Here is a 9,463-nt window from a genome sequence, read left to right on the forward strand (position 1 = left end):
TATTTCATAGGCTGATAGCAAATCATAAATGAGCCCAGAGTCTGAAAATTTTGCTGCTTTATAGACCTTGGCTATAGTTTGAGCAGAACTTAGATGAATTCCTGCTGAAAGTTCAGACTCTAAAATGTTTATGAACATGCTCCAGTTCAATTCAACAAGCATTTATTAGATGGCATGAAAACATTTTGTAAACCTGACGTGCTAGACAGGCATGAGGAATATATCATAAACCCTCCCTGTGGGTGCAGCTCTGCCCAAGCAACCACAATGGGCAGGGATCATCCGGAGAAACAGGAGTGTCCCTGGTAGCACTATGTCCCCATAACCTAGTGCAACCAAACATGGCAGCGGTGTGTTTTCACCCCTCTGAGAAAGGGGTGTAGAAAGCATAACACACTGCGCCTTTAGTTGTGAAAAGCAATGCATTTGGCCTTATCCCAAAAGAAGGTGATATTTTCTGCTTAAAGAAGAGAAACAGAGATTCAGTCCCATGTTTTCACAACCAGGATTAAAGCTTCTCTTGTTTTCTTTAGCACCTTAAAATGGAGTAAAGCTAGGCTTTCTGCAATTTGCCATCTCAATTTTCTAATGACCAATTATGGGCTAAATTATAACACATAGGCTGTTGGCAGGAGATGTTCCAGCTCCTAGAGCAGGCATTTAATTGTTGTACCCATCAATGTTTGAGTGTAGGTGGGAGTGACTGGTGGCCGTTGTCCATAGGGACACAGTCCCGTTCATTCCGACAGAGAGGAGCAGATGTTACACCCAAGACCCCTGGTACTTTGTAGGGCCCAGTACAAAATAAAATGTAGGACCTCTTGTTTTAAGAAAGTGTTAAGAATTTCAAGGTGAGATGAGCATTAAGTGAAGCATTGGGCCCTTCTGATCATGGAACCCTTCTCGGCATGAGACCCTTTTGAGTCAGGGACCTCTGTGACAGCATAAGTCACATGCTCATGAAGGTAGCCCTCATGGCATTATTCTTCCAGTTCTGCATCCCATATTCCTTCTTCTTTGGATTCTCTAATAAGAGGCTCACTTTATATCCACATCCTCGGCTGGCCCTCAGCACATTTATAACTAGTGATTTCTGTTTCCAGCTCTCTTCTCCCTCTTGCACCCCTTCCTGTGACTCCCAGAAGTTGGTGATTCTTTGCTTTGACCTGATTGCTCAGACTCTTTCTTGATGACATCCCACCCAGGCCAGACTCTCCAGAGAAGATTCCTACCTTTTTTTCCTTGAAATTTGGCCAAATTGTGTTCCATTTTTTTACATTAGAAAAGAAAGCTGATAATACCAATGAAGATGTCTCCTGGAATATATATACATATATATATATGTATATATCCCAGATCACAGAATGTACAGAACTTAATGTGAGTCGACAAAGATGGCAGAATTGCTGGTTCCCCCTAAGGTGAATTGGAAGGATTCTTAGGAATAAAGGGTTTGATTACCCCAAATAGTACTCCCATCTTTGGCCATGAATAACCACATATAACCATGCCACTGAGGTTTTTTCTCTTAAACGGACTTCTGTTATAAGCACCAAGAGGGAGATCAGCAGAGAGAACACTTAATTGTCACCAGGCTGCAAAATGATGAGCCACTTTGTTATAAAGAAGATTCGTTCTTTTTTTTATTTATTTGAGAGAGAGAGTGTGAGAGAGACTGCACAAGGGGGGCAGGGGGCAGAGGGAGAGGGAGAAGCAGACTCCCTGCAGGAGCCCAACGCAGGACCCGGAGATTATAAATTGAGCTGAAGGCAGACACTTAACCGACTGAGCCACCCAGATGCCCCAAAATGACTCATTCAACAAATATTCATTGAGCACCTATTTTCACATTACTCATTACTTTAAAAAATATATGCAGGGGCGCGCCTGGGTGGCTCAGTTGGTTAAGCGACTGCCTTCGGCTCAGGTCATGATCCTGGAGTCCCGGGATTGAGTCCCACATCGGGCTCCCTGCTCGGCAGGGAGTCTGCTTCTCCCTCTGATCCTCCCCCTCTCATGCTCTCTCTCTCTCTCTCATTCTCGCTCTCAAATAAATAAATAAAATCTTTAAAAAAAATATATATATATGCAGGATAATAGCCCAAATATTGTCTAGACATGGCTTATCACACCAGTTGTCTCAAGTCAAGTACTTTGAGAAACTTCAGAGATGGTGCTTTTCTTCTTTTTGTTTTCTTTCCTTTTTTTTTCAGTATAGTTGACACACAATGTTACATTAGTTTCGGGTGTACAACTTTGTGATTTCAGAAGTTTATATGTTATGTTATGTTCATCACAAGTATTGCTACCATCTATCCTATTATATCCCTTACAATATCATTGTATTCCCTATGCTGTGCTTTTATTCCCATGACTGATTCATTCCATTACTGGAGGCCTGTATCTCCCACTCCCCTTCACCCATCTTTGCCCAAACCCCCACTCCTTTCCCCTCTCACACCCACCAGTTTATTCTCTGTATTTATAGATCTGATTCTGATATTTGTTTTTTCATTTTTTTAGATTCCTCTTATGAGTGAATCATGGTATTTGTCTTTCTCAGCTTGATTTATTTCACTTGGCATAATACCCTCTAGGTCCATATATGTCTCAAATGGCATGATCTTATCCTTTTGGATGGCTGTGTAATATTCCTCTGTGTGTGTGTGTGTGTGTGTGTGTGTGTGTGTGTGTGTACACCACTTTCCTTATCCATTCACCTATTCATGGACACTTAGGTCGCTTTCATGTCTTGGCTATTATAAACAATGCTGCAATAAACATAGGGGTGCATATATCATTTTAAGTTGGTGTTTTCATTTCCCTGGTAAATACCCAATAGTGAAATTATTGGATCATATGGTATTTCTATTTTAATTTTTTGAGGAACCTCCATACTGTTTTCCACAGTGGCTGCACCAGTTTGCATTCCTACCAATAGCGCATGAGGGTTCCTTTTTCTCCACATCCTGGTTCAACACTTGTTGTTTCTTGTCTTCTTGATTTGAGCCATTCTAACAGGTGTGAGGTGAAATCTCACTGTGGTTTTGATCTGCATTTCTCTGATGATTGATGATGTTGAGCATCTTTTTACATGTCTGTTGGCCATCTGGTTGTCTTCTTTGGAGAAATGTCTATTCAGGTCATCTGCCCATTTTTTAATTGGATTGTTTGGTTTTTAGTTTTAGGTTGTATAAGTTCTTCATATATTTTGGATACTAACCCTTTATTGGATATGTAATTTACAAATATATTTTCTCATTCCGTAAGTTGTCCTTTAGCTTTGTTGATGGTTTTCTTTGCTGTGCAAAAACTTTTCATTTTGATACAGTCCTAATTGTTTCTTTTGCTCTTATTTCCCTTGCCTCAGGAGACATATCTAGAAAAATGTTGCTATGGCTGATGTCAAAGAAATTATTGCCTATGCTTTCTTCCAGGATTTTTATGGTTTCAGGTCTCATGGTTATGTCTTTAATCAATTTTGAGTTTATTTTTGTGAATGATATGAGAAAATGGTCCAGTTTCATTCCTTTACATGTAGCTGTCCAGTTTTCACAGTACCATTTACTGAAAAGACTATCTTTTCCCCATTGTATATTCTTCCCTCCTTTGTCATAGATTATTTGGCCATATGAATGTCAGTTTATTTCTGGGGTCTCTGTTCTGTTCCATTGATATCTGTGTCTATTTTTCTGCTAGTACTATACTGTTTTGATTACTACAGCTTTTTAGTATTATCTTGAAATTTGGAATTGTGATACCTCCAGCTTTGTTCTTCTTTCTCAGGATTGCTTTGGCTATTTATGACCTTCTATGGTTCCATACAAATTTTAGTATTATTTGTTCTAGGTTTGTGGAAAATGTTGTTGGTATTTTGATAGGAGTTGCATTCAATCTGTAGATTGCTTTGGGTAATATGGACATTTAGACATTAATTCTTCCAATCCATGAGCATGGGATACCTTTTCATTTTTTTGTGTCATTTTCAATTTCTTTCAATCAATGTTTTATAGTTTTCAGAAAGTAGATCTTTCACCTCTTTGCTTAAGTTTATTCTTAGGTATTTTATTCTTTTTTGGTGACATCGTAAATGGTGGGGGTTTTTTAGATTTTATTTATTTTTTTGAGGGAGAGAGAGAAAGGAGAGAGCACGCAAGCACGAGTGGGGGGGGCAGAGGAAGAAGCAGATGGAGAAGCGGACTCTCAGGTACCCCAGGCTTGTTTTTTTTTTTTAATTCTCTTTCTGCAAATTTGTTGTTAGTGTACAGAAATGTTACTGATTTCTGGGTATTAATTTTGTATCCTGCCACTTCACTGAATTCATTTATTATTTCTCACAGCTTTTTGGCAGAGACTTTAGGATGTTCTATATATAGTATCTTGTTGCCTGCAAATGACAGTTTTTCTTCTTTACCAATATGGATGCCTTTTATTTCTTTTTCTTGCCTAATTGCTGTGGCTAGGGCTTCTAGTATTATGTTAAATAAAAGTGGCAAAAGTTGGCATCCTTGTCTCATTCTTGACCTTGGAGAGAAAGCTCTCAGTTTTCACCATTGAAGATGATGTTAGCTATGGGTTTTTCATATATGGCCTTTATTATGTTGAGGTATGTTCCTTTTAACCCCATTTCGTTGAGAGTTTTTATCATGAATGGATGTTAAATCTTATCAGATACTTTTTCTGCATCTATTGAGATATGATTTTTTATCCTTTGTTTTATTGATGTGGTGTATGACATCGATTGATTTGTGAATATTGAACCATCCTTGCATCCCAGGACTAAATCCCACCTAATCATGGTGAATGATCTTTTTAATGTATAGTTGTCTGTGGTTTGCTAATATTTTGTTGAGGATTTTGGCATCTATGTTCATCAGAGATATTGGTCTGTAATTTTCTTTCTTTTTTTTTTTTATGGTGTCTTTGTTTGGTTTTAGTATCAGGGTAATGATGGCCTCATAGAATGTATTTGGAAGCTTTCTTTCTTCTGTTTTTTGGAAATCCTTGAGGAGAATAGGTATTATCTCTTCTTTAAATGTCTGGTAGAATTCACTTATGAATCCATTTGGTCCTGGACTTTTATATTTGGTAGTGTTTTGATTACCAATTCCATTTTGTTAGTAGTAGTCAATCTGTTTAGATTTTCTATTTCTTCCTGGTTCAGTTTTGGAAGATTGTATGTTTCTAGAAATTTATTTCTTCTATGCTGTCCAGTTTGTTGGCATATGATCTTTCATAATATTTTCTTATAATCCTTTTTATTTCTGGGGTGTCAGTTGTTAGTTCTCCTCTCTTGCTTCAGATTTTATTTATTTGGGTCCTCTCTCCTTTTTCTTGATGAGTCTGGCTAAGGGCTTGTCAATTTCATTTACCTTTTCAAAGACCTAACTCGTGATTTCATTGATTTTTTTTCTTTGCTTTTTTTTTTTTTGTCTCTGTATCATTTATTTCTGCTCTGACTTTTATTATTTCTTTCCTTCTACTCCCCCTGGGCTTTGTTTTTTCTTATTTTTTCTAGTTCCTTTAAGCATAAGGTCAGTTTATTTGATTTTGTTCTTGTTTCTTGAGGTAGACCTGTATTGTTATACAGGACTCTTAAAACTGATTTTGCTGTATCCCAGAGATTTGGGAACTTTGTGTTTTCATTTTCATTTATCTCCTTGTATTTTTTTTATTACTTCTTTGACTGCTTTATTGACCCATTGGTTGTTTAGTAGCAGGTTATTTAGTCTTTATCTGTTTGTGTTTTTCTAGGTTTTTTTCTTGTGATTTATTTCTAGTTTCATACCATTGTGATGGGGAAAGACGCATGGTATGATTTCAATCTTCTTAAATTTATTGAGGCTTGGGGCGCCTGGGTGGCTCAGTCATTAGAGTCTGCCTTCGGCTCAGGTCATGATCCCAGGGTCCTGGGATTGAGCCCTGCATAGGGCTCCCTGCTTGGCGGGAAGCCTGCTTCTTCCTCTCTCACTCCTCCTACTTGTGTTCCCTCTCTCACTGCGTCTCACTCCATCAAATAAATAAATAAATAAAAATCTTTAAAAAAATTTATTGAGGTTTGTTTTATGGCCTAATATGTGATCTGTAGAATGTCCCATGTGCACTTGAGAAGAATATGTATTCTGTTGTTTTTGTATGGAATGTTCTATATATATCTGTTATGTCCATCTTGTCCAATATGTTATTCAAAGATATTGTTTCCTTATTGATTTTCTGTCTGGAGGATCTATCTATTAATGTAAGTGGGATGGTTAAAGTCCCTGACTATTACTGTATTTGCATTAGTTTCTCTTTTTGTGTCCACTACTATTTGCTTTATGTATTTAGGTGCCCCAGTGTTGGGTGCATAGATATTTAAATTGTTATTTGGGGGGCATCTGAGTGGCTCAGGCGGTTTAGCATCTGCCTTCGGCTCGGGTCATTATCCCAGGATCCTGGGATCAAGTCTTGCATTGCGCTTCCTGCTTGGTGGGGAGCTTGCTTCTCCCTATCCATCTGCTGCTCCCCCTGCTTGTGCTCTCTCTCTCTCTCAAATAAGTAAATCAAATATTAAAAAAATAAATAAATAAATTGCTGTATCATCTTGTTGGATTGACCCCTTCATCATTATGTAATGCCCTTCCTTGCTTTTGTTACATTCTTTGTTTTAAAGTCTATTTTGTCTGGTATAACTATTGCTACCCCAGCTTTTTTTCACTTCCATTTGTCTGGTGAATATTTTTCCATCCCTTCACTTTTAGTTTATATGCATCTTTAGGTCTGAGGTGAGTGTCTTAGAAACAGTATATAGTTGAGACTTGTTTTTTTATCCATTCCACCACTCTCTGTCTTTTGATTGGAGCATTTAGGCCACTTACATTTAACTTATTATTGATAGGCATATACTTACTGTCAATTTTAAAATTTGTTTTCTGGTGGTTTTTGTTTTTGTAGTTTTTCTTTGTTCCTTTCTTCTTCTCTCTTTTTTTTTTTAAAGATTTTATTTATTTATTTGAGAGAGAGAGAATGAGAGAGAGCAAGCACATGAGAGGGGGGAGGGTCAGAGGGAGAAGCAGACTCCCTGCCGAGCAGGGAGCCCGATGCGGGACTCGATCCAGGGACTCCAGGATCATGACCTGAGCCGAAGGCAGTCGCTTAACCAACTGAGCCACCCAAGCGCCCCCCTTTCTTCTTCTCTTGATCTCTTCCTTTGTGATCATTGAGTATCTGTAGTGTTTTGCTTGGCTTTCTTTCCCTTTATTTTTTGTGTTTCTATCATAGGTTTTGGGTTTGTGGTTACCATGAGGTTCATATGTAACATCCTAAATAAATAGCAGTCTGTATTAACTGAACAGTCATTTAAGTTCAAACACATTCTTTAAAAAAAAAAAACTTATTTCTTTTTCTTTTTCCCTTTCTCTTCTCTTTTTATTCCCTTCTCCACATTTAGGTGTATGTGTCATATTTTATATATTTTTATTCATATTTTTCCAATATCTAATTATGACCATTTCTCTTCCACTTGAAGAAGTCCCTTTAATATTTCTTGTAAGACTGGCTTAGTGGCAATAAACTCTTATCTTTTGTTTGTCTGGGAAACTCTATCTCTCCTTCAAATCCGAATGATAACCTTGCTGGATAGAGTACTTTTGGTTATTGGTTTTTGTTTTTGTTTTTCCTTTTAGCACTTTGAATATATCATGACGTTCTCTTCTGGCTTGCAAAGTTTCTGCTGAAAAATCATCTAATAACTTTATAGATTTTCTTTTGTAGGTAACTTTTTGTTTCTCTCTTGCTCCTTTTAAGATTCTCTATCTTTAACCTTTGACATTTTAATTATGTGCCATGTTGTGCCTTCTTGGGTTTATCTTGTCTGGAACTCTTTATGCTTCTTGGAATTAGATATCAATTTCCCCCCCTGGGTTAGGGAAGTTTTCTTCAAATAAGTTTTTTACACCTTTTTCTCTCCCTCCATTTTCTGAGACCCCCATAAAGCAAATCTTTGTTTGTTTGATTATTCAAGAGATCTCTTAATCTATCTTTATTTTTAAAAATTTTTCTTTTTCTTCCTTGTCCAGTTTGTGTGCTTTTCATTACTCTGTCTTCCAGATCGCTGATACCTTCTTCTGCATCCTCTAATCTATTGTTGATTCCCTGTAGTATATTTTTTGTTTTGGTTATTGTATTTTTTCAACTCTGGTTGGTTCTGTTTAATATTTTCTATCTGTTTATTGAAGGCCTCTGAGATCTTCCATTCTTTTCTCTAGCTTAGTGAGTGTCTTTACAATCATTACTTTAAATTCTTTATTAGGTGTATTGTTTCTCTCTGTTTCATTTAGTTCTTTTTCTGAGGTTTTCTCTCCTTTCTTTTGGAGTATATTCCTCTGTCTCCTCATTTTGCTTGACTTTCTGTGTTTGTTTCTGTGGATTAGATGAAATAGCTACTTCTCCTAAAGTTGAAAGAGTGGTCTTGTGTATAGTACCCCATATGGAGACTGTGTGTCCTTGGTGACTTTTGCTGACTGGCTAGAGCTGTGGCTGTACATACTAGTTACTAATTTATAGAAAGAACAAAGAAAAATAATAATAAAATAGTAAAATAAGAGAAGAAAAGAAAAAAGAAAAAGAAAAAAATAGAGAAAAAGAAAGAGCAAAACCAAAAGAAAAAAATAAAAACAAAAGAAGTAAGACAAAATTTTAAACAGTTAAAAAAAAAAAAACCCACAAAACCATGGATCGTTTTCTGTGACCTAGCGCCATAGGGAGGCTGGTGTGGGCTTGTGGACCCTCAGCTGGTTGAAGTCACAAGCTCACTGTGAGCCAGATCCTGCTCCAGCCTGGCCTTTTAGGGTGGAGGGGGAGAGAATGTTCCCACAGTTTTTCTGCCCTTTAAAACCATGGCTTTTTTTCTGTGCCCCAATGTGACTGGGGCTGATGCGAGCACGATGACTCTAGGCTCACTGAGGTTGCAAGTTCCCTGTGACTACCAAATCCACTAGTTATGGTGCCTGGATATGGTGTTGGGACCCTCCACTTACAGTGTCTGAACCTGCCCCTTATGGCTTCCAGACCCTGCTCTTGTCTGGGCTTTTAAGGTAGAAGTGGGGGAGCCTTACCGCACTGTTACGGCAGTTCCTCGGCCCTTTAAAACTGCAACCATTTTTCTGTGTCCCAGCACTACCGGGGCTCATGTGAACTTGCAGATCATGGGCTTGCTGAGGTCGCCAGCTTTCTGTGATGATCTGACCCACCTGGCATCAGGATCCACTAATTATGGGGTCTGAACTTGACTTTATGGCAGCCAAATTCTGCTCCAATCTGAGCTTTTGAGGTGGAGGGAGAGAGAGGGCTCCTATAGTTCCTCAGCCCTTTTAAACCATGGCTTTTTTTCTGTGTCCGCATGTGACTAGGTCTGATATGGACTGCGGAGCCTGGGCTCACTAAAGTCACAAGTTCACTGAGACAACTGGATCTGCCTATTATG

Source organism: Leptonychotes weddellii, chromosome 3 (assembly GCF_054177405.1).
Source record: "Leptonychotes weddellii isolate Sample4059 chromosome 3, ASM5417740v2, whole genome shotgun sequence".
NCBI classification, from domain to species: Eukaryota; Metazoa; Chordata; class Mammalia; order Carnivora; family Phocidae; genus Leptonychotes; species Leptonychotes weddellii.